The sequence below is a fragment of the Zosterops lateralis genome (assembly GCF_965231275.1).
Source record: "Zosterops lateralis genome assembly, chromosome: 5".
NCBI lineage: Eukaryota > Metazoa > Chordata > Aves > Passeriformes > Zosteropidae > Zosterops > Zosterops lateralis.
The window spans coordinates 7721411-7747885 of NC_139766.1; the positions used below are offsets into that span (position 1 = coordinate 7721411).

General features: G+C 43.4%; 1 long non-coding RNA gene across 1 annotated transcript; it reads right to left on the bottom strand.

The window, feature by feature from the left end:
- Positions 1-273: 273 nt before the first annotated feature.
- LOC310909591 lies at positions 274-18285 on the bottom strand. Its single transcript, XR_014590112.1, has 3 exons — positions 18175-18285; positions 3147-3207; positions 274-376 (listed from the first exon to the last, which is right to left on the bottom strand). It is a non-coding gene; the product is annotated as an uncharacterized lncRNA (long non-coding RNA).
- Positions 18286-26475: the final 8190 nt, after the last annotated feature.

The following is a 26475-nucleotide window of genomic DNA, read 5'->3' on the forward strand; positions in this document are numbered from 1 at the left end:
GCTAATTAACTGCTTGTTTCTTATTTTGATCATGAACAATCTTGTTTGATTATTGATATGCTTGTATCACCTTCCTAGGCATATCAGAGTCAAACTGTTTCTATGAATTGTCCTTTTGAATAGTATTTTAGAGAACTCGATATGCATTTAATCTAAGAATGTCCAAAAATAACATTTCTAGATGAAAGCCTGAAACCAAGATTTGGAATGAGTGACTTAAATTTGAAGAGTGGCTGTCTGCAATAAATGGAAAAAAAAGCTTGTATTACATACCTGCTCGTGCCTAGAGGTTCATTTTCCTTTTGGCTCTTTTGGGTTGATGTAGGATTTCACTGCATGTTTTAGACCAAGTGAACAGTGATTTCTCCAAGATTCACTAATTAAAGGAAAATCTTGTTTTAAAAAATCCGAACAACAAGAGATTCAGATTCTTTGGGGGCTTTTGTTTCACATTTCCCATCATCCATCATTACAGGCCAGCACCAGAATTACTGAGTGCAAACAAAGCTGCAGATGAAGTAGTGTCCAAATTTTCTTTAACAGACACAGAGGAGACTTTCACTGATACATTTTTTTTTCAGCAGCACAAACTCAAAATATCAGAATTACTCAGTTTTTCAGGCATTAAAATAGCTTGAATAATAATAATAATAATAAAAGTTACCTTGATCTTTCAAAAATACATTAAAATATTTTAGATTTGAAAAACAGAAGGGCACCATCTCTATGCTTAGTTACCATAAAGCACTTAATGCATTTGTGGCTATTCCTTTTTTAAGGAATTCATTCTGAATATTTTGAGGGGAAAATCTCAGAGAACTCAAATGGTCAATTTAATGTCTTTAATTCTAAAAGAATGCAAGTGAGCTCTAAATCATCTTCCATTTGGACCTGATCTACCTCAAATCCAGTCCATAGCTGACCATTTTCACATCACTCAATATTATGCAAGTTCAACTTGGAAATTCTTCCCTATTAACACTATCAAATTTTTGCCTCAAGGTTTGTTCTTTAATGGGCAAAGTGAAAGAAAGAGTCCCTTTTTCACAGGATATGCCACACTGCTGGCCTTCTAGACAAAAGCTGTGTACTGGTTACCCATGAGGTGCAGCATGCTGTTAGGAGATGGGATCATTGGCATGAACAACTCCCTTCATTACAAACTGCTGTGTTCTTCATCTCCCTTTGGCAAAAAGCTCCCATTGATAAAGCTCAGCAGGCAACTGGGCATTCCCCCTGTTGTTTTATCCTCAGTTCACCTGTCTTGGCTTGAGCTGGCCCAAGTGCTGCTGAAAGGCATTGGGATGATGCCATGTTTTTGCATGGACGAAGAAGATTCAGTGGGAGGTCCCTTAGACAACACCTATCCAAAGGCCTGGACCACTATTTCAAGGATTCGTTTTGTGCATGTCCTCCTTGCAGGAGAGCTCAAGGTAGCCAGGACCTGCTGACCTTCTCCAGCTCCTCATGGTGAGCAGTGGTCACATCCCCAGCACTCAGCTCAGAGACTTGCCCTGCAGGCACCTCCCTTCCCCTGACTCCACAGATCCTCCAGCTGCCCTCCTTCTCCTCCTCTTCCCCTCTTTGGCACTGATCTGAAACCCCCATGGGTCACACAGTGGGCAATGAGATTAAGGCTGGGATTTGTAAAGATGATGCCTTTTTAGAGAGCTTAATAGGCCAGATGCTCAGCTGAGGATCAGGCCATCTGTCCATTCAAGCCCTACCTGTACAGCAGGTTATTGCTAAGAGAGAGAGGGTGACAATTTGGGACTGCAACCCTAAAACCCAGGGACACAAAAAACTTCAATGAAAAAATGGCAGATGATGTTCCTGGCTGATATAGGGACTAGTAAGGAGACAAGCCCAACTGCATGCATGGCAAAGGATTTCTTTGCTCTTCCAGCAGATATTAAGGAGCCTGAGAGTCAGCAAAACTCATAATTATGCTCACTTTTAAATCCTTTACTCTACCAGAGTATAGTGAAGTGAGCTCCCCCCCCGCCCCAGAAATGAGAGTCAGGCCCAGACTCCAAAGCCAGCTGCTGCTTTAGTGCAGTGATCTGTCTCCATACTCCCTGATAAGCAGTCTATGCCCTGTGACTTATAATAAAAGGGAACGGTGGTCCCTGCACAAACCCAGAGAAGAGGTATTGATTTGCAAATAGTTTAAAAGAATATTCAAGGGTCATGAGCTGACCCTTTTTCAGCTCTGACATTTTATATCAGGGGGGATCCCATTGAGATGGGAATTCATATCCTAGACATTGTTTTGTCCTGTTTCATAAATAAATTGAATAGCTTAATTGATTGACACCCACTGCACTTTCCCAGCTTCCTCAGGCTCAAAAGTACACTGCTGTTTTCTGCCATAAATAATATGAACTTTCAATCAGCCGCCAGGCACAAAAAGGAACTGAAAATTCTTCATACAATAGCTGCAATCTGGCATACGAGGCAGTGCAGGTCTGAAGGGAGAGCAGTATTTGGTGTCACCAGGTATTCTTTTTTTTCCTGTGGCACCAATAGAATTTTCCTACCCAAATGACCCAGATCCTAAAGAAGCACCCAGGGGGCCCTGAAAGGGGGAAGACTGGTTTGTCCTGGAGTTTATGTGTGGGTGAAGAACCTGGTTTACAATACTGTGAACACAACGTGGAACCACAAGCTAGACCATGGAAATGCTGGTACAGGATTCCTTCATATCTCAGATTCTGATCCAATTTCATCTCAACCTGAGTGACATTATTCTCCTCCAAGCTCCCATCTGTCCCCAGACCTCACTTCTCTGATTATTACAAATCATCTCCTAATTTTCAGTCCATGCTTATTTGTGTTCAACTAAGATAAATCTGTTCTCATATTTATACTTTTACTTGAAGTTCTTTTCCTCTTTGGATATTTAGTCCCCAGTGCATTTTGTTTTCATTGCCCCTCCTCATTCTTGGTTGCACTAAGGGAATGAGCTACACATTTTATATCTCTTATTTTTAATACAATTTAATGGCCTTTTCCATAATTCTGGTGACTTTTTGAGAGCTCTTGGCTTAGATATAGCCCACACTTTCAAAAAACAGATGCAAAAAGAGTGTGAAAGTGTTGAGGACTTCCTCTCAAGGAAGGAAGGTGTGGATGTAAGTGCTTACCTTCAGTTGCCCAAGTTGGAAAATGTTACCTTCTGACCTCCCTGTGCTTTAATTTCCTCATCTGTAAAACAGAAAGAACAACACAGACCTCAAAGGGGAGTAATTAAGTTTTCCAAAGTGCTCCAAGATCTTCAAGTGAAAAGTTCAGTTCTAAATGTGAAGCCCTTTTGTCTGTTGTTCTTTACATGTTACTTCTTAAGTAGTGCAAACCCTGGAGTGAGGGCACTGAGCCAGACTAAAGCCAAGGCAAGTTCCTCCATTGATTACAGTGGGAACCCTTTATGCAAAAGGTTTCATAAGGGGTGGCAGGCATCTGTTGCTAAGACAGAGCAACAAACACTGGGAGAGAAAGAATACTGACTGAAACCATTGCAAGGCCAAGTGAGAAGATCAGTAGTTTTCCTTTAGAAATAGCAGCAAACAGTTAAATCTATTTTTCTTGCTTTGCTTCAGCAGAAATTTCTCCAAGGATGATCACCATTGCACACCCTCATCTGTAATTAATAAATGTTTGGAAGGACACTTTCCCACTCAACATATGAAATTATAGATGATCCCTTAATTCCCCAGACATTTGCAAGCCTTGTCTTGTCAGAATTGAATTTACTACAGCTGATTACCCTGAGAATGCACTGACCTTCTTAGCTCCTGCTGTGGTCTTTATTTTTTCCATGGCAGATAATATGGGGACCAGAAACTGGGGACTTGGTAGTAGGGATTATGTGATACTAATGAGACAAAGCTTATTGTTGATGTTAACTGTTATTACCACTAAAAAAAGTGCACAACTCCAGACAGATGGACTTCACTTTGTTACACCAGGAGGGAGCGAATGCATTTTGACAGTAGCAGCATCTATTTAAAATCTGGACCACATCTGGTGCCTCTCTGAGGCAGACCATATCTGATCAATCAGAATTATGGCTCTTCAGTCTCCAGACGAGTTAGAAGAAATTCATTATCTGTTTTGAGGCCTGCTTCTCTTTCATCTACTAAAAAAATGAATTGTCTTTGGATCCATTTAGCTACTGAAAGAAAAAAAAAAAAAAAAAAAAAAAAAAGGACAGTAATTAAACTAACTAGCAAGCTCCACATCTGAAGATATGATTAATTCTTTGAAACACAGTGCATGTAGGTACTTGGCTCACGCTAGGCTTCAGTCAACAGTTTCTTAGCTGATGAAATAGATAGCCTAGGACTTATCTCCATTTCTGGTTAATTCATAAGCTCTTGGAAATACCCACATGAATTTCTCCAAACTCTGTCAGAAGTCAATATTTGTCTTTCAGTAACATTTAGCCCCTGGGCATGGGGCTTGAGAGTTACCACCATGGGGCCTCCTGCTCCTGGGGATGTCACCCCTGTCCTGTGCATCCCCTTCTAGACCAGCAGTTTCCAATGCTGAAAATTGACACCAAGTGCTGTGAATTCTTCTGTGTGTGGTCTGCTGAACCCAAGAAGGTGGTAAGAGCCTGGGCTTACAAATAAGCAAAAGTAGAATGCAAAAGGATCCTCTTCTGGATCACTTTCATTTCTTCAGTTTTTTCTGATTACAATTTCTTCTTGCCTTTGCTGATGAGCACAATGATCACACACCAAGTGGAACTCAGCTTCTGAAGTTCTTATCACTGCTTCCATCTTTACCGTGTTTTAAGAGCACAGTTCAGAAAGAAGCCTTGTGAAAACAATTGACTTGATCTCCCTCATTTGCAACTTTTCAAACAAAAGTTTTATTAAAAGATAAAGCATTTTTCTAGGTAAAGTTAGTGAGAATAACTAAAGTTAGCGAGAGGTGGAGAAACACAGGTTTTATGTGCATAAATATATCCTTGGAAGAACAAATTAAAATGCTCATCAACATTTGTGAAATATTTCTCAAAATTCTTTGTCAAACTGTTATTTTTAATTTCTGCTAATGAAACCAAGGGAAATTATCTACTTTTCTGAGTGAGGTGGAGGCAGTGAATGTAACCTTCCAGAGGAGCATCAGGTGTGCAAAAGAGACCAAGGCTGGCATTAATTTCTTCTGTAGCACTGATAGCTCAGGAGCAAATGATTTTGACTGCCTGTTGATCATGTCCAGATGGGTAAAGCACAAAATGAGGTTATAATAGCTGCCTGCCTCAATGCTAAAGCACCCTCAAAATTAGGTGGGGCAGCTCCAAAGCCATTTATCTACCATGGGTGCAGGACTGTCATGGGAAAATTGACTCATGATGATATATGTCAAAATCTCCTGCTGGTAGTAGTAACTCCTCTGGAATTTCTACAAATCATAGATGACAATTTTCTAACCAAGAAATAAAAGCTAACGGTAACTAAGGTGGAAATGATTATGTTGGATCCCTGTCTGAGTCAGTTAAAAACACATGGTATTTCAACACAGCCAGGTTCACAAAGCTGAAACAAGTACAAGCCAGTTGTAAGGAAGGACTGAAGACTAAATGTGATGCATGCAATGAAAATTTTAAAATTATTTTGCTAGATGTAAAAAAAACCAGATAACAACAAAATCAGACTAAAACTGTATGTAAAGAAGCAAGCATGGTTCCAAAAATCTAGAATAGAAATGGATGAAAAATAAGCAATAATAATGGATGGATGTTTAGAAGACAGATATTGTAAACACTGAAAATACATCCTGGAGCTATACAAAATTAATAAGGAAGCAAAAGGATGCAAGGAAATATATATGGACAAAAAAAAAAGGCAGTAAGGGACAGATGTTTGAGTCCATTGGGACCAAGAGTAACCCTACTAATACTAAAAGCCCATGAATAGTAAGAGCACCAGAATAATCAGTAATAATGCAAAAAATCAGAAGTGTTTAACCAATATGTATCTTCCCTTCCCAGGAGTAAACCAGGACATGTTTATATCATAAGGAAAGAATGAATATTTTCTACTCAGGTCATTATCAAAATGGAAAGAAAACAGTCACTACTAAGTAACTTTTTAACAACCAGATACGTGGCACCAGGACTACTAAAAGTGCAGGTTAGGAAGTTCCTCTGGATGCTGCTTTTAGTAACTCAGGCCCAGCAGTGGCAGAAACATGAGAAAAAGCAAATACTATTGCAATGTTTGGACAGGGTGAAGGAAATGATCAAATAAGCATAAATCTGTCAGCCTGGCACTCACTAAGGGTTGCAATAACAGAAAATTTTTACAAGACTTAACTACTAAAGATTTCAAGGAGGTACTCTAAATATTTTGCAATTTATGGAAAACAGAGCTTCAAAAAGTTCCTGTTATATAATCACTGCCAAAGACAGAGACAGATAAGACCTGTTGATTTCACTTGTTCTCATCTCCAAAAAAGATGGGAAATATTCCGCGTATTCACCAAGTAAGAAATATTTGGGGTTTAGAAAAATGTGACACAAAATACAGACTTACTTTCTTTGAAAAACATTTGTTATCAATCTTAGAAGGATGAAGGAGGTCTTAATTAATGCTTGTATGATTTGACCTAATTTTTAATTTTAAATTACCAGCTGTAATCTGTAAAATTTTTATTTAGTTGTGATGATGAAGTAATAGCTTTTTGTCAGTATTCTCTTTTAAGAATGGTTTAAGTGTTTAAAGCAGTGCAATCCAAAACACCTGTATCAGAGCTGATACAAAATTCTCTCTCTTGTTACATAGGTTTCAGTAATTAACCTCTGATATAAAGAAATAAAGAATTTGCAAAAGAAGTGGAAGAGAAACAGTCAGTTCCATCTAATTTCCACCCAAGCCAGAAACAGGCATGAAGCATGCTCTCCAAAAATAACCGAAACGCTTCCTCTTTTTTTTTTCCTTTAAAATCTGTCATTTCTCTGCTGAAATAAGGCATATCCATTCCTTGAGATGAAGAGATAAATTCCCTTTTTGTCCTGAACTTTCTGAAATAGTCCCCAGTCCCAGATGGAGCGTGCAATGGCAGGTTACGGAGTTCAGGGAGTGACTGTGGCTCGTGCTGCCATCGCTTTGTGCCACGGTTTCTGCATTTCCCAACAGCCCTTTCACCATATGGAGATGAAACCCACTTTCAAACTCTGAACCATCACACCTGCTTTAAAACTGTCTGTGACTTGAGGGGTGGGATTGGGATCCAAGATTAGGGAGCACAGCAAAGTGCCCAAATTTCCATTGTGGTCAGTGGAAATGGAACCAACACAGTCTGAGAGATCTGGAGAGCTATTTTCCTGTAGAATGCACTCACTCTTATCAGCAGGTTAAATTCCACACAAGTCCCTTTAACATCTAATTTTTTCAGAGAAATTGATCCAATGTTTTGCAGCAGGAAAACAGAGCCCTCTTTTCCAAGGCAATGCTTCAATCTATGTTTCTCTCTAATAAAATTTCTCCCAAGGGCCACAGAGAATACATTGCTGCTGCTTTAAAGGAAATGTTCTTTTAAAGACCCCAGAGTTCCTCAGCTTTTATAAACTCCTCTCCTTCACAGCTCTGTACCCTCAAATCTTAATGTCTCATGGGTGCAACTACACTAAGATTTTTGCAAACACCATTCAAGGATTAGTAAAACCAAAGCTTTGCATTGATATCAGTCTGCTTTTGGCTCTTTATAATTTATTCCTCCTTACTTCTAGATGTGCCTGACTCTCTTAAAGGAAAAGGACAATCTTCTCCCAAATGCTGTGTGTGCCATTCCATCTCCAGCTGGGAAATAACAGCATTGGAGCCAGGCTTGCAGGGGTTGCAAATCCCTTGTACCAAGGCTGTCCTGCCCAGACAGACAAAGCCCAGCCACTCCTGCCCTGCAGCAGCGAGCTTGGAAATGACAGCAGTTTTTGCTCAGGTCACCCTGAGCCATAACCTTCGGTGTGAACTCCTCCACTTTCAGGAGCAAGGTGGGAGGTGCACGGCATGAGAACGCCTGAGGGAAGGAGGCACATTTGCACCACATCTCTGATCATCAAGATACGCTGCCAGGAGACTGTTTATGGGTATGCAGTTATCACACTGTGATTTGCAATATTCCAAAATACGGTATAACAAAGGACCCCGAACTGAGACAATGCCCCGCAGCACCAACTCTGGTGGTAGAAACAGATTCTCCACACCTGCTGACTTCACACCCAAACCCACATCTGTTTAATAAACAGCAGAAGGAATAAAAAATACCAGCTCTGGAGTTTCATCAACAATTAAAGTAAACTTGTTGTTATGTCAACAATCAGCTATTTCTGCTTAATGACTGTCATGCACATTCACATGAGAATGTTTCTGAGTTGCTCTTATCTGGGACAAGGGCATGATACAGGTGCAATTTTAAAAACACTCAACCTGACATGGATTACTTTAAAAAGACTCCCATGGTGGAACTCAGACACAAAGTTATCTTGCTCATATGTATAGTATCAGCACATTTTCATCCCTGATTGAGTTTGAATTTTAAAGTTAATTACATTAAGTTAGACAAGATGAGGAGATTTTCAAGTGTGCTGACAGTCTTTTTGCTTTGCAAGCCATGCCAAATGCATGATTAGCACCTTACAACTTTACAATCTCCTGATCTCCATCCCTTTCTTTTTTCTTTCTTTTTGCTGAAATACTGCATTTTAATTTGTTTATTAAAAAAAATATTAAACACAAAATGTTAACTGTTTTTATGGCTCTTACAAGAACAAACATTCAAGCAAGACACTGAGCTGGACCAAGAGTGTAACAAAGCATTACAGTCCTAATTCCTAAAACCAAGGAAAAATCCAAAATCGTGGCAGATGTCAAGGTTCCTCCAGCTGATTATTACAGATCTCAGTAATCTGAGAACTTTAATGGACCTAGCCCAAACCCTTCAGCTGTTAAATCAGCCTACAAAAGAGAACCCTTTGCTGGGGTCCCACTGAAGCACCGTCTGCCGTCAGCTGGGGACAGGTCCTGCTGGGTCCCAGCAATGCTGGGACATGCTCCCCTTTCAAAGCCAGCCAAATCCATTTGTGTCACACGCTCTGCCTGCCCAGGACTGTCCCCTTTCTGCCCCTGTGCCCATTTGGCAGGGCCCCCAGCCCTTCCTCCAGCCCATGCTCCTGTCACACACACAGATTGCAGCCTGAGCACTGTTTTGGCACCTCAAACACACAACACCTGTTTTGAAGGTTAACAGATAGTGACAAGTATAATCACAGCTTCTGCTGAAGTTTCAGCTTGCCAGACAACCAATTATGCTATTATTTTCAATAGTTTTTTCTTCCCACACCCATAACCCATCACTTTTGCAAGGCAGTGCCACAGGCAGCTGCAACATGCTCTGTTTTGGAAAGGTGTTCACCTTTCCTTAGACTCCCTCCTGATGGTCAGCAGCTCTCAGTTCCATGCCATGGCATTTCTCTGGGATGTTGCTCCTCAAAGGTCACGGTACAAGGATGCTCCAGGAGCTTTTCCTACCTTATGTCCATCAGGTGAGGTCATGCCTAGAGCTCTGTCCTCACATTTCACATTTTGGGGCCCTGGGGTCTGTGGCCAAGAGCAGTCACGAGCTGCCCCAGTTGTGGTGGTGCTGCAGGACTGGGATTGGAGCCAAGGTCACAGCCAGGGCAGGAGGAGGAGGCTCATATATCCTTGTCTAAAGGTTCCCACGACCAGAAAGTTCCTCATAATCTCAGCACAGGGGGCTTTCATTTGTCAGTGAGCATGCTTTGACAGAGGTCTTCTCCCCAGGCAGGCAGCTGGGCTCATTTCTTGTGCAGGAAGAGAAGGAAAAGGGACTTAAAAATGGGAGTGTAGTAACACCCCCAGCTCCCCCAGCTCCTACAATGCACAGTTCACTTGTGTTCAGTCCTGCAGCCTCAGTGAGAACACAATTCCTGGCCATTACAGTGTGAATAAAAACACTGCCCTAAACCTTCATATTTTCAGTATTAGGCCTCCAAAAACTTCAGAGCAGAAGCAATTACTCATTTTTCAGTGCACCATTTTGATTTCATCTTGGCACAGAAAGGAGAGACCAAGCGTTCCCTTCCTTTCCTGGAAGAAGGTCTAAAGATACCTGCAACACATCCAAGGTCCATTTCAAGGTCCATCCCTATTGCAAACCCTGCTGACCTGAGCTGAGCAGCACAGACACAAGTGGGGGTTCTTTCTGCAGGGTGTCTAACACACTCTGCAATTGAATCCCTGGGGCAGAAAAAAAAAAAAACATTGGGCATGGTGGATGTAACCTGGAAGGACAGGGGATAAAAACCAGGTTGTTACTTCACAAAACAGGGGCATACAACTTTTTGAAAAGGCCTTTATTTTTCCAATTAAACTGAAAAAAAGAGGAAGCTTTCAATACTCATTTAAGGAGTCATTAATCCTGTCACCAAAAATAAAACAAATATAGTAGCATGGAAAACAGCCATGATGAGATGACAGTCTGCAGCACTCTTCTCCAGTGAAATCCACTGCTCGTTTCCACTGGACCTGATGTACTTTCTGTAGGACTACACAAAATAAGTAGCCCTGTCCCCGTGTTGTCACCTCCATGAGTGGGGACAACAGCCATGTTTAGAAGGTTTGCAGATGGTGACAGGGACAGGACTGGCATTTTCATTTTGGAAAGTCAGAGGCTCAGGATGTGCCTAGAAAAAAATTACATTACTGCTGCTTATGATGTGCCAGCATAGGAAAACTCAGAGGACTATTTCTTTTGGGGTGGGAAGGATGGATAGGGAATAAGGTTTTCTCTTTGCTTGTTTTCCTGCCACCTGGGATGCAGATGAGCATGGCAATCTCCTAATTTTGGGGAAGGCAATGATTCCTCTGTAACTTTCTGGCAAAATACCAGTTTGGAGAATCCACAATTTCCGTGCAGACAGGAAGATGATGGCAGCACAGTTTCCAGTGGCCTCCCTTACTTGCTCAGAGTTAAGGAAGTTCATAGAGGGGGTAGTCCTGGGGGACCTGGAGTCATCAGATGCCAAAACCTTGTGTCAGCTTTTCCTGAGCTAAGGTTGCACTGGGGATACTTGCAGGCATCATATCCCAGAAAACAAACAGAGGGGCTTGGCATGGGGAAGCGAAGCTGAGGAGATAAACAGCTGTCAACAAGAAGCCCAGATTCCACCTGCCCTGTGCAGTGAGAGGCCTGGGAGAGAGCAAGGAGAACAGGAAAGTAGGATCAGCTCCTCTGCATTTCAGAGTGGCTTCATGGTTCAATTGGCTTCAAGAGATGTGAGATCAGCTTGTCTTACCTGCTGTATTTCCTACATGGACCACGGGGTGGGAGGGGAGTCATGGAACATGACCAAAATTGCAGATGGTGGTTGCCTGACAGGGAGGTTCACAGCAGTTCATGACCCACTTGATTCTGGTGTGGGACTTCCACTCCTCCACATGCTAAAATGTTGGCCACTGTTGTGGATGCTCAAGCGGATGCTGTGTATGAAGAAACAGAACAGCTCAGCAAAACAGTCTGCAGGAGGGAAGAGGTTATTTAAAGGGTGTTTGCCCAGGCTCTGCACCACCAGTGCTGTGTTTGGAGGCTGACAACCCTACTGGGGGGAGCAGTACGAGGTGAGGAGTTAAGTGCAAGTTTTCATCAGCCTTTTCCAACCACAACACTGCAGCTAAATTTAAACAAAATCTGTTCCCGTCCATTCTGCCTGCCGTGCTCTTCCCTGTCACACATGAGGCGACCTGAATTTGATACACCCCCCAGACATTCATTTATTTATTTTCAACCTGTTCACCTGGTGACCACCCACCCCTCCAGAACACCCCATGACCTCTAGAGCAGAGAGTGTGCCAGGGGCACCCAACCACCAATGCATGGGAAAGGACAGAAAAATGCAATAAATCTGCTATTAAGGTGCATTCATAATCTCCAGGAATTAAGGTTGTCCAGTTCTCAGTTGGCTTGGGTAACCATGGAGTACCTTCTTCACTAAAAGTAAGGCTTAGACTTAAATGAAAGCTGTTCCCAAAGAGAGGAAAACTTCACTAACTTTATTTTTTTCTGAGTGCAGATTTCCTTTGCAAATGCTGTTCCTTTTTCTGAGAGACACAGAGGAAATATCTGCTCAGACCTCCTGTGTCCTCAGCTGCAGGACAGGTCAGTGAAGAGCAATGAAACAGCCTACCAGCAGAGCCCATGCTATTAAATTCAAACCAGCGATGCCACACAAGTTTTCCCCGTATCATATAATCAAATAAAACCAAAATTTCCATTCCTTTTCCATCCTGCACTAATGCCACTAGAACGGCGTGTAGGATAACACCAGGAAAGTTACTGCTGCAAAGTAAGGGTTTAGTTTACACACTGCATGAGCTGGGGGTTATTACCCATTTAATACACTTTTTTGTCAGGTATCAGAGGCAGAGCTTTTAAGAAAAACATCTGTTTACATACTGCCTATTACTAACACTGCCAGTTAAAATATTCTGTGGTATATTGTTAATAGGATACCAGAAAAGCCCAAAACAGGAAGAACTCCATTAACAAAAACATAGAGCATGTCCTCAGCAGAAGGAAGAGACAAAACACACCTATATTTCACAATGGTATCCAAAATTTTCCCATTTGGCAAGGACAAAATATTATCCTGAACACAGCACTTTTGAATGAAATCCAAGATGGGTGGGTGGAAATGCCAGACCCATTTATTTTTTCTTAAAAAATTTCTGAAAAAAAGCAATAATTTATGAAACTTTTCTTACTGGTGAAAAATGAGAAAAGGCAAGGCAAGGACAACAAAAAATCCTTGCTACTTATAATCCTGTGAAAGCAGTTTTTGTAATTACTAGCCCAGGAGAGACCTAGGCTCTGAGTTGGGTTTCCCAGTGTTTAATTAATTAAAGTAATACAGAATGACATTAAAGAGTCTGTTTGTTTTGCCATGGTCAGTTATGACCTGACATGGGACCTGTGACCAAACTACCAGGATTTTCATGTGTCTGGTCCTGTCATGCTGGGATTTGGTTTTTATTAAGTAACTCTGCAAAATCTTCACGTTCTCCAAACAAAACCAAGGCTGTGAGCACTCAGTGACATTGAGCACAATCCCCCTGAAGGGCCCAACAGCTTTCAAACACACACCTGCCCAATCTTTTCCCCAAAGATGACATGAAGACTCATCTGTTTTAGCTGGTTACATTAAAGAATAAAGAGGATATTTGCTTTTCCATAATTTTCCTTTAGAGTCTACATAGTGTCATAAACAACAATGGTGGGCTCTGGGAGGATTTTAAAAAATCTCCTCCTGCTTTGAAAATCAGAAGTGAGGCTCTTTGGCACAACACAGGCAAGTGTGCAGAGAATCACTCTGGTAGCTGGACCCAACCTCTTCTACATTTCTGCTTAGCTGAAACTAATCAACTAAATAATTACTGATTAATGCTGGTTAATGCTGAATCACTCTGTCAACCTACAAATGATCTACAGGAGCTACACAGGACACATGACCAAAGCCTTCACCCCGGGATAATCTGGAAGAAGGCTCATATTTCTGATTCAATATCTGTTTTTGCCAGAGAGGATAAATGATTTCTGCAATGCAGACTTGGAGACAGCTCTACTGATGATAACTTGTCAACAGGGTAGCAGAAAGGCAAGGACATTAGCCCTTCAGTTCCTCTGTATGGAAATGTGGATGCATTTCTGGGCTGCTGCTCAAGCCCAAATACCAGCTGTGTTTGGAGCACCAGATAAATAAAGCCACCTACATCCCTTATGAATAACCAAAAATGGTGGACAACAGGGGAGCACCTCCTCAGGCCTCCAGACAAGGGCCATAGCTGAGCTGAGAGCAGAGACTGCTCCCTGACAGCGGGCTGAGGGCACTCCCACACCACTGAGTCATTCCCTATCACCAGGAAAGCAGAATCCATCCCTGGTGGCTTCTCAGGACAGGGTGACCCCAGCATGGAGGTGGCAGAGGGAGAGCATCCACTTTCTTGACTCATCTCTGAGTAGCACTTGGCACCACAGAGCAACACTGTGGGAGACACCAGCCTTGTTCTGACGTGGAGCATCTTCCCCAGTCCCTGCCATGACTCTGCAGTGCCAGGCCTGCCCACAGCCACTCACCACAAGGACACCTCCTGTACATACATTTTAAATATAGAGAGGTGATCCACTCTCCCACCACCGTGCAGCTCAGTGATGCTTAGCCAATTAGATTGATCCGAGTGTCCTAAGTGGAATATAGTCAGCATTTAAGTAGATCATTGACAAAAATAGAAAATCAGAAGGACCTAGGAGCTATTTTGGTCTAGCCTTTGACTGTAAATGGTGTGGCTGATAGCTGAGATGACTGGCTCCATTACAAGTAAAAGCCCCTTCTAGAGTAAACAGATGAACTGACTCAAATAGACCAGCTTCAGTTTTTACATTTTTAAAAGCCTTTTCCTATGAGTACTCTTAACAAGGTCTGCAATGCCTTATCCCAAGGTCCCTTACAAGTGAAACAATTAACCTCTACTCTCACCAAATACCTTCTCTTTTTCAATGTATCCAGTTATTGATGTACATAACCATTTTTAGATTACACCTTTTCATTCTGAACAACAATATCCATATATGAAAATACAGCTCATATCTTCTAGTGCTATAGAGAATTTAGTTTCCAGTGGATAAGATTGCTGCATGAAACCATGTTTGGGAATGCAATATCCAGCCTCTGATCTTTGACTGCTTTAATATTGGCTTCCCACTGTAGCATTTGAGAAATGTTAATGGTCTCTTTTTTTGAACAGCCAACACCTGTGAGAGGGAGGGAAGTGGTATTATCTCTGTTTTACAGAGGATCGCTGGTAGCAGAAACAAGCAAAGGTCAAGGTTATCTGCAATGTCTACAGCTCAGCCAGAAATAGTTCTTCTGGGTTATATGATGGGTATTAAAAAGGTAAGAAAGTTGGTCAAAATATTTCTTGGAAACCAAACTTAGAAGAATGCTTAATCCAGAAAAAAAAATAAAACAAAAACCAGCAAACTAAAACAAACCACCAACACAAATCCCAGAGGATGGAAGCTCAATTAAAGCACTGAAATAGAGAGTATTTTTCCAAGCTGTGAGGATAACCTTACCATGATCTCCTAAAAATGGAGTCCTTCAGTCCTTCATTTAAGAGTTTCACTACAAGCTCATTTGGGAACTCTGAACTTGATACAAAATGATGTTGTATGGTTGAACCATGGGAGAAGTCAGACTGAAAGAACATCATGGTCACTTCTAGCCTGAAAGTCTGTGACAGATCTATGACATTCATATGGATAGTTCTTGATCCAAGCAGGTGCTGAATTATTTCAGCATTTAAGTGTTTTGCTGCTGGCTCTGATAGGATTCTGTGCTCCTACCATGCTGCTTTCCAGCTCTTTATCTTCAGGAGAATGCCCTGCTGGTAAGGGCTGACATGAGCTTTGTCTTCCAGACACTATTTTATTATAAATCGTACCAGATCCAGAAATAGACTGACAATCCAAGATAAGAGAGTGACAAAATATCAGTTTACAGCCTCTTGCTCAAGACAGGCACATCCCAGAAACACTATCAGAACACATGGACAAACTGCTTGTTCACATTGCTCCAGCATGCCAAGGATTCTCAAGTCTACTTGCCTGGACAACTTCCAACAGTACCTGGGATGCCAGAATTGTGCTTTAGTAGATGACACCTCCTAATATGTCACCTTGGACTCATGTCTCTTGTGGAGGAACCTATTAGAGCTCAGCCTAATTGCAAAATCATGGAATAATTTAGGATGGAAGGCACCTCTGGAGACCCCTAAACCAACTCTTACTTAAAATAGGATCACCTCCAGAGTTGTCTGCTCCACTTTTGAGTATCTTCAAGGATGAAGAATCCCCAGACTGAAACTACTGAAAGAAGAGTCATAAGTGATGGAAACAATCTCTTGCCAGTGATAGAGGGTCTGGCAAGAGGCAGTAACAAAGGAGAGCAGAGGAGGTTCCCAGCTGCAGTTCAGAAGGCTCAGACTGGCAGCTTTGGGATGTGTGACTGGAGATGGGGTATAAACTCCACTCTTGGAAGTTTTCCAGGGTAGGTGACACAAAGGCTGTGCTGGCCTCACCTCTTCTGGCCTGCTTTGAATACAGGTTAGATCAGAGATCCCCAGAGGTCCCTCCCAACCAGTGTGTCTGTAATGCTGTCAATAGATTGTTCAATGGATCAATCAATCAATCAGTGGAAGCCAATGTAGTTTTTGCCAAGTTGTACCTGAAAACTGTCTGATATTTTGGAAGGATTGCCAGCCATGGGGGATAGAGCAGCTTGATTCACTGCAGCTGGGTTTTGAAAAACACTGATAATTAGTAAAGTCTCCAAATAATTTATTGTCATGGACTATCATAAAGTCATACCAGATTAAAACATAGGGAATTAAAAGAAGAATAAAGGATGATATGAATGCACACATACACATAGGAGTCCATATTTTTGCATACATTTGTATATTCTGACATATATAACAGAAGAAGAGTTTCTGGAAAATCCCCCAACACCTTGTAACTTGTGCTGGAATTTCAGGTATTTAGTGCAATCATAGTCATCTGGAAAGAGAATGAGTGATGGGTGAAATGACCAATGATCAAGTATTAAAAGTTATCCAAGGTTTTTTGATCTAAGCCTGAATGTGAGTAATTGTGGAAAGATGACAATGAGTAGCCAGGCAATGAAGCCACAGTTAAAAGTCAATACTCAATAAACAGAGATTAATTTATGTGGGAGGAATCATCCTATCCATACACAGAAAAAGAATTGACATAATTGTGAATAATTATCTGAAAATTCCAGGCCAGAGGCTTTGAAAAAGGAGAGTGATAGGGTTTATCAGAGGAGAGCAGAGAACAAAATTAAAAGTCCATTGCACACCCTCAAATTTTGTGGAGGGAAATGCTGGTCAGAGACCTGGAGTGGCATTTGTGTGCCAAGTGACAGCATGAGCTCTGCAGCTTGCAAAGAGCTGATGGTGGGGTGTGTCCCCACATGCAGTGACACCAGAAACTGGCTGTTCCATCTGTAGGTTGCCTTTCCCCTGACCCTGGCATAGGTTCCCTGCAAAAAGCATAACTGAAAAATTCATAGCTGTGCACCCCAGTGCCACCCATAACCTGTGCAGAAGACAGGGCAATTAGCAGCCTGACAGCACTTAAATATTTCATTTTTCATGGCCAAATTTCATGTATGTGACAAGGTCCCCCAGAAAACCCCTCCATTTCAGCTTGCAGAAGGAGAGAGAGAGAAGGGAAGGAAGCAAGAGACAGACCTCTGACTCACAGGTGCTCAAGTGTGATAAGAATAAAAGTGAAATGGCTCAACATAAGATGCATCTTTCACACCCACAGGCTCCATGATGGGACTGTAACAACCATGTAGTGTTCAAGTGGCATCAGGAGGGCAAACAGCAGGGATTCCAGTTTAAGGCCACCACTGTTTACTTATAAATAGTATCAGTGGGTGGAAACTCCTATTTCCAGTTTTGTAAGAGAACTAATTGCTCTAGAAATCTCTGCTCTCTGCAGAAAAATCAGTGTCAGGGGCTGTGGCAGGTTCAACGGCCTGGAGGACAAGGTCTGGGCACCAAGAGCAGTGGACAGGACACTACATTCCATGGGCCAAATTTGGGCTGGTGCACAAAATTTGACTTGCCTGTAGCTGTTCCCAGGTAATGAGTCCAGTGAAAGAAAAGCTGTCTGCCTCTTGGATCATGAAGAGCTTTCTCCATCTCTGGGCCACGTGTTGCCATAAGAGGCAGGGACCTGGACTGCCAAGTGTTTTTCTGACAGCTGAACAATTTTGTGTCTGATGGACAACTCTTTTTAGAAAGATTTTCATACAAAGTGCTTAAATATACCAGGAGATTTACAACACGGGGTTATTAAGAGCTAGGATGTCAAAATGGTTGGGCTCAGAACTCCCACCCATTCTCAAACCCACTTTTCCAGACACTACATCCAGACCCTTGAGCTCTTGGTATGATAACAATCATCCAGATGGATTTGGGCTTCTACTCCTAGTATAACCAATGTGTGAGTCATGGGTGCAGTAGTATTTTTGGCAGTAATACTTTGACTTCTACTTACAGAATGTTGTTCTGCTTCTTAGAAAATGTTGTCACGGAGTCCGGCAAAACCAAGCAATGCCACTTTTGCATTTTAGTTGTGCCTGACAGGTTTCAGAAATCAAAACTCAACCCCACAAAGTTTTGCAAGCAGAGAGTGTGACAGGAAAGTTGGCCAGAACCCAAGCCCGTCCTGACAGGGGAAACTGGCTCAGCTGTTTCTGAAAACACCTACTCAGTTCACCCATGCACCGAGCAGTTTTACAAGTTAGTCATTAACCACCTCACCCCCACTGAGCCACACAGACTATAACAACCTCATGTTGTGGCTCTCTGCAGCCAAGTGCCTTGCAGGTGTGCAATGGATCCAAATCCTCACACACTCTTTTGGAGTCTTGGGCAGGAGGAAAAGAAGGGGTCTTGGGAGGGAACTCCCATCATGGTTTCAGTGGGACTCCAGCTGACAGAGGAGTCGGGAGTGTCTGTGGGTGCAGAGCCAAGTGCTGAAGGTGAGTTACAGAAGGTCAGCTGAAGCACTACAGAACCTGAGAACAGCTGCACTGTGTGATACTGCTTGCTGGCAGGAGCTTACCTAGGGCATGAGAAAAGAGCTCTTCTTCCACCTGGAAAAGACTCAAAGCCTCATGGTGCTTGGAAGATGTCTCAAACACAGGGCATCAGGGCATGTACCCACACAGGAAAGAGTTGTGGGGATAGACAGGTGCCAGGTGGAGAGAAATGAGACCTGGTAATTCAGGCATGCAGGCGAGCCCTCACTCCCACTTCTTGTTCACAACTTAAGGATACACAACTTAAGTGTATCCTTATCACTATACCATGCCTCCAGTCTCCAGGACAAATTCTGCATCACAGAATTTTCTCATATTTTCAGAGGCCAGTTAAATCTGGAAGGGCTGGAATAGATCACACAGAAGAGGACCAGCCCTTTTTTGCTCAATTTTGAAGAGATCTGCTTTGAGAGAGCTGTGGAGCCATGGCTCTTTGTCCCCTCATTAGCACAGGTGAAGATTTCCTGACCACCTTCTGGTACTGTGGGACACTGCAGTGAAAAGCTGGAGAGAACATTTCATAAACAAAAGGCTTCCCTCTCCTTCACATCAGCAACATTACTGAAGGAAACAAACCAAAAAGTGACAGGGGGCTGAGATAATGCCCTGCACCCTTGTACCCCAAAACCCCATTGCAGACAGGGGCTGTGGGGGCACTGACTGTCTGTCCTCTTCTAAGTGAGTCGGAGTGTGGGCTGGCAGGTGGCATGTCTCCAGCTGGAGATGGGCTCCAGGCACAGCCAGGCAGTGAGCTGAGCCACTCAGCCCTCCAGGCTCACCTCAGGCCCCGAAGGAAGGAGTTCCACTTCCATCTGGCAGCTCTCAGAGCAGCAAATCAAGCGACGCCTTGTTGGTTTTAAGACAAAAGGGGAGGGAAAGAACAAAAGGTCAGAGAGGGACTGATTTCCGCCTCTCGTTGGCCTCCCTGTGGGTCTTTCCTGTTTGTTGGAAAGTTTTCTGAGGGCTGCAGATGAGCCTCCAGTGCAGCCTCTGCTCCAGACAGCCTCGAGCACTTGGGAGAAGGAAATGACTCCGAATTTGGCAGTGTGAGGCTCATCTTTGCTGGAATGGCCTGCCACTCCCCCAGGACCAGAAAGCTTTTTGCCATAGGCCTCCAAGCAAAGGCAAACACCCACTGAAACTCTGGCTCTTGAAAGGATGTAGGCAACCCCTGTGTCTGGCAGAGTCATGGCTGTCAAGGAGCCAACAGCACCTCTAGAAATGAGACCCTTCTGCCGTGGGATCACAGAGGGTTTCTCATGAAAGTGACTCCAAGGGAATGAAGATCTCACCCCTCAAGGCTGCTGAGTTTGCTTGTCATGCTCATCTGTGAACACTTTTACCCTATAAACCTCAGGCGTGTGGCCCAATAGTTATGGAAGGACATTGCCCTGTCCAGATTGCATTGGCAAGGAGGCAGCATTTGCTGCAGCACTTCTAGAGCCCTTGTTCCTGCAGTAATGCTTGTAGGGCTCTGGTTTAAGGTGATTTTTTTTTTTTTTAATAGGAGCCAAACCTCAGTTTTCAAACACAAGAGCCACTTTTCCCTAGAAAAAGGCAAATGTGGTTGGGAGGCCTAGCTTATGAGCACAAGATCCTATAAAGCTAAGAGAAAGAATCAGAGGAGATCCTGCAGGGAGCAAGTGCTGTGTGCCCAAAGCACCCTGCAAAGGTAGGAGCTCGTCCTTGCTGGTCTCACTAGTACACAGAGATGCCTCTCAAAATGGGACAGTTACAGGTGCACTGCATTAAAGATGTCCTTACCCTAATCAGCTTTTCGGGATGACGAATTCCTCCTTTAATTGCTCTTCCCCAGTCCTGGGCATTCGGGGCTGTTGCCTTGTGGGGCTCTTCCCTCCCACAGCCTTTGCATGGTCAAGTCCCTCTCTGGCCAGAGGAACAGCCTCCAGAACAACTGTGAGCTGTTCCAGCTCCCCTGGCACAGCCCAGCTCATGCCACCCAGCCCCAGGGAGGTGACACTCAGCCTCAGAAGGGCTGTTTGCCCCAAGGCAAACCTCAGAAGTGTCCCCTGGGGACAGGTCACTGCCAAGGGACACTCTTGAGCTGGGGTGATATATCCCACATGGGCAGTGGCCTCCAGCCCTGCCAGTGTGGTACAGGTGGCCACAGCAACTGCAAGCTGTCCTGAAACTGGAGCCTTTACAACTAGTTAAATAACAGATATGGTCCATTAGTTTGGCAGGCCAACAGGCCCCTGTGCCAAAAAGCCCATCTCTACTCAAAAGGGACACTGTTAACAGTAACTCAAGAGGATGCAACAGAATAAAATAAACAACAGTTGAGGCAGTTGGTGTAATTGGCCAGCAGACGAAAATAAATTTATGCCAGCTTGTGAATACAGCTGCTGAGCATGATTCAGTGAGTAAATCGTGTGGCACAGAGCACAGGACAGGCAGGAATAAAATTAAGTAAGAGACAAAAGCCAGGCTGCCTCTTGGAGAATATAGCCCCTCCAACCACCCAGCTTTTCCCATTTCTGCCCATTTCACTCTCATGTGTCCCCTCATGTTATTAATGTATGGGTTTCCCAGCCAGCCATAATGTTTTTCAGGAGGGACATATGCTTGAACTGCTGCTAAAACAAATACCCAAACCCCACAAAACCCAAGCAGAATTTAAAAAAAAGAAAATGTTCAACAGAAAATCCCAACCATTTCAAGTGCTCTTTGAGCACCATACATGAATAACAAAGAGTGAGCCTGCCATTTATTCCTTTGCGGATCACTTTTAAGATCAGCTTTTGTTCTGTGCTTTTTAGAGCAGCTCAAGTCCAATGGACAAAAATTCCATTCCCAGGAGCACACAAGAAAGAACTGGGAGCCCTGGGCTGCACATTTCACCTTTACTTTTTCATTCTACCCTATAAATGTTCGGCATGGTCTTAACTAACTGAGCCAGCGTCTTCCTTTATGCACTGGGGCTGACAGCTTGGAAACTGGAATTCTGCAAGCAGGAGAGGAGGATGGAGGCTGTAGATTATGTGAATCACCTAGAAAAAAAGAGACCTCAGCCAGAATGGATGGGACCCTACCAAACATTAACATAACTTCTGCTTTGCAGATGTTGCTTCCTGATTTTTAGTCAGCAGAGAAAAGAGCTCCCCTTTTCTCATCCTGCCCTGGATATGTAGAAGGTGTTTTAAGACACCTGTTTATCTCCTGGTTTAGCTGCAAACCACTTGCTCTTATCAGCTCTCTCTGTGAAACAGCAGTCTGTCTTTTTTTTTTTTTTTTTTTTGCAGAGAAGCTCCAGTTCTTGCTGGCACAAAGATGGCTTCAAAGGCAGCAGAACCCCAATGCTCAGGCTGTCTTCCACCTTCAAAGGGACATCCCAGCTTGTTGACAGCTCAAGCCCACCCTTTGCAGAGAGCTGGGGGTTCTCCTTCCTCCAGAAACAAGCTCCTAGGCAGAGTTTGTTTTCTTGCCTTTTTCCTCAAACTGATGGGGGCTTGTTTCCCCCTGGTTTATTCACTCTATCTTTTTCAAAACAGTCAGTCAAATCACAGTGCAAAGCAATGAGGTCGCTATGAACTCCACAGAAGATGTTATCACTACCATCCTATGATTCCCTCAGTCTTTGCTTTGACTGCCTTGTTTTCCTGAGCCATATGGGAGGGTAGTGCCTCTCAGCAAAATATAGGCATGAGAAGTCTCAAGGTCCCTACCTCAGATAACAAAGACACCAGCATTTCCTTGACAATTATAACTCTAAGAAATAGATTTTTTCCTCTTTTTAGTTATAGAAGAAATATTTGGGCCAGATTTTCAAAGTGTATTTCAAGTCCCAGGTAGGCATGGCAAATAAATGGCCTGGATTTTTCCCTAGATCTGAGACACTCTTTGAAAAATCAGGTCATAAAAGTGAGAGTGGGAGCTGCTGAAGGCAGAGACCTTCTACCAAACCTTGCCCTAAACAGCTTCCTGTGCAGACAGTCACTTCACTTTTCAGCCTCCCATGGAGCTTGGGAAATAATGTCACACTGGCAGCATCAGACAGCTGTAGGAGGTAGGGACCACTAAAGTTAATGTTGTTAGGTACAGGTGACACTTTTAAGCAGATATGTTTTCATGCTCTGATAGGATGAAACCAAGGCCAGGAAGACCCACAGCAGGTGTCTAGCCTGGATTTGTATGCCCAGTACAAAAACCATTTCCTTCTTTGACTATGACAAAAACAACTGTAGAGTGGCCACAGAGTCTCCAGGCACAAGGCATTGTAGGGCAAGGTGAACTAATTAACAATGGGCTGTGCATGTTTGAAACAACAACGTTGCTCTGGGAAAGCTCTTGGTGGGCACGTGTGGCTGTGCACAGACACGTGAGGGCACTGGCTGCTGCTCCTCAGTGAGGAGGCTCTAAAGCCTGTCTTTGTACCTGCACAGTCACTCATCCAAAGTCCTCCAACTGCCTTGCAAACATTAATTGTCAGCTTGCATGGTGAGGATGCAGGTAAATATCAACTGCCCTGTTTTACAGACAGGTCGACCGTTGCATAATGTCAGCTGATGCCATTCAGAAACTAAAACCAAAAGGTCATTTTCTGTTTTAAGGACTACGTCCCTTTCCCTAGATTATGCAATTTTTTGTGTGTGTTATATAACCGTTTTTCCTGGTACTTTACATGTGTGCCTATCCTAAATTCTGCTGCCTTCCCTGATTGTCTGTTCTGCAACCACAGATAAGTGTCCTGCTTATTTATTGGAGATATCCCTTATCTGCAGGCTTTCATCACATGTTGGAGTCCCCAGCAGTTCCCAGCCCCAGAGAGCAGCACCAAGCCCCATGTGCAGGTACTCAGGGAGGCTGTTTGGACCCAAACCTTGAGTAGATATCATTGAGGCAGCCTGTGAAACAGACAATCACATATATCTAATGACTGTCTAGACACATCTGGAAATCTGAAATCCTGCATCAAGCCTGGGTGGGAGGCACATCTGCCCAAGTAACAACTGGTAAATTTAAGCTGTCTCTGGAGGCTAATGTTCAGGGTTTGGCACAAATTTCCCCATTTATTTAGAGAAATGCCAGTGTGATCAGAGGATTTGCAATTCCCCAGACCTCCCTAGGTTGGTGGGTGTGTTAAACCACACCTCATAAAGGGAAAAGTTGTGATCTCAGGACAGACAGCTACTGCAGAGTGACACAACCATAGGGATGTGTATCTCAGTTGTGGGGCAATTTCTGCTTGTATTAGTGGGACCTTCAGCTGCTGCTTCATTATTGAAGTGTGCAGTGACAGCCAGCTTCAGAATAACCTTGTTTGCAGCAGGTGCAGCTCCAGATTTCATATCTCCGAGTTCATCTTTTGTTTGCTTTTCTCTTGTTGGCCAAACTTCTGGTAGAGCTCTGCTCAGGGTGACAGCACCAAGTTACAAAAGCTGTGTAGATAAGGAGCAGGAAATGAGTTTCTCTAATGGATATAAAATTCAGCATCCAGATATCAAGGTCAAGCAGAAAATGAGATTTTTTTTCCCCTCCATTTTTATGGTTTTTTTAAACAGGGCAAAACAAGAGTGATATTCTTGTCACAACTCCAATGTAGCTGGTGACAAGAGACATGAGAGGTTATACTTGACTCTCCAGAGTCAAGTCCCACAGAGGATGTCCACAGGAAAATAGCTACTTTAGAGAAGACAAAATCTGAAGTCCAGGATGATCACCATGGGAGCAGCAGGAAGACTGATTTCCCAAGGAAAACCATGGTCTGACAGAACTCACTCATCCACCTCTTTTATTGTCCTGTTGCCCTTGGACCTGGGGCAAGCAGGCTGCACATTTCCTCTGCCCCTACACTGCACAAGGTGTTATTATTCAAAATAACTAGGCAAGGCACCACGCAGCCTTTGCATTTTTTTAGCACCCATTGTAGAAATTCTGTTTTCATCCCACCACAGTGGCAGATCATGCATTTGGACCCGTATCTATCAATCCAATAGCTATGGTGGTGCTTGAGGCTAAACCACCATCTTCTGGGCAAGCTAACTTCAGCTTTAAACCAATTCTTCTCCCATAAGGACAATATGATGTTTCTGTTCCTGATGACAAATACCTGGAAATTATCACAGTTCAGCACAAGTTAGAAAGATGAAGAGTTGGTATCACATAGGAAAGGTGCCCTCCCTGCCCAGCAGCAGTTAAAGTTATACAACACATTCTAGGTTTCCCAAAGGACCATTTTACTCTTAGACAGGCCCTTAAACTTTTTTCTTTTTCTTTCATGCTGCACAGAAGGAAAAACACTAGCCTTCCTGATTGAAAACTGTGTTTCAAGCAGTAAAAGCTGGAGATACTGAGAGGAAACATAAGCTCGAGAAGGAACTGTGCCCCAACGAGTGCCCTGTTGTGAGATAAGTTTTTCTTTTAGTGATGAATCAACATAATAATCCATCTGTAACACTAGATGCGTCTGCCTGTACTACAGCAAAGGGCCATCTGCCCATCTGCATATATGTTCAAAATGCTGCTGGGACAACCATGATGGTCTCTTAATGAAAGGCACTTGGCAATTAGTACTTCAGTGAAATCGTGCCTGGGTGGCTCTGAACCCTCATTTGTCCTTCCCACTCCAACGCAACAAGTGTCTGTAACTTTTCCTCTTTGTTTTTATTCCAGCAATTTCTCTTTAAAGCCCTGTTGGGGAGGGGTGGACACGTTCTGATGCCTGCAACAGCAGGAGCCAAAGCAAGTTGTAATCAACATATGTCCTGTGTGAGCTGCACGGCCGCGAATTAGCAGGACAAACCGCTCCTCGTTTCCAAAATACCCACCTGCTCGGGGGCCAGGCTGCAGCAAAGCCATCCACTACGTGGCTCCATCTGTCTGACAAACAGGCTGCACATTTGCTGAAAGCTGAATCATTTTGCCTCTATTTACTTCCTTTCTTTTCCCCCCTCTTCTCCCCCGCTCTTCTAATTGGGGCTGGTTTGAAAGGTGCAGACACCCACAAAAACAATGCAGCACAATGAGGCCACGGCTGACGTTCGTTAAACTGCTCCAACTGAAACCCGCTGGGGCTGAGCGGGCAGAGGGGAGACAGACCTAGTCAGCCTCCAGTCAGAGAGGGAAAGTTTAAAATAAAAATTAGTCAGGCTACAAAACGGTGCAGAAAATCCATTAGAGAAGCCTTGAGTTACAGTTAGAGGAAGTAGCTGCATCCAGGATGCCAAGGGTAGCACACGGGTCCTGCTGGGAACACCAGGGGAAAGAAAATGTCAGATGTTAAAAGTCCTTAGGACCAGCTCTCCAGCACCACTCAGCAAAGGGGAGATCAAACCACCCTTGAGTCCACTCCCAGCTCTGCTGCAGCTCTGTCAGGAGTTTTAAGGTATAGATCAAGCACAGGCCTTGAGCACAGTCCTCAGGGTGTACAAGAAAATATTGAAAACTGTGAGCATTGGCATTGCAGGGCCTAAGCAGGCACAAGTAGGAAAGTACAGCCTCTTGTATGAGGCCTTCCTTGGGCGTCCACAGCCAAAAATCGGCCTGACAGTCCTGTGGTCAGTAAAAGAAGCATATTTCTATCCCTGCTGCAAAAAAACAAATGATGGCCAGGAATTGCTCCCAGTCTGGAAAGCACAGACTGCTGCATGGAACTTCTAAGCCAGGACATACTGTGGTCATGAATTTCCTTCATCTAATCACTTAACCTCATTAGGGAAATGACAGATTTCTCCACTAATCAGACCTTTCATTTCACTTACAAAGGAGAGACTAAAAAAGGGAACTAATTGTGA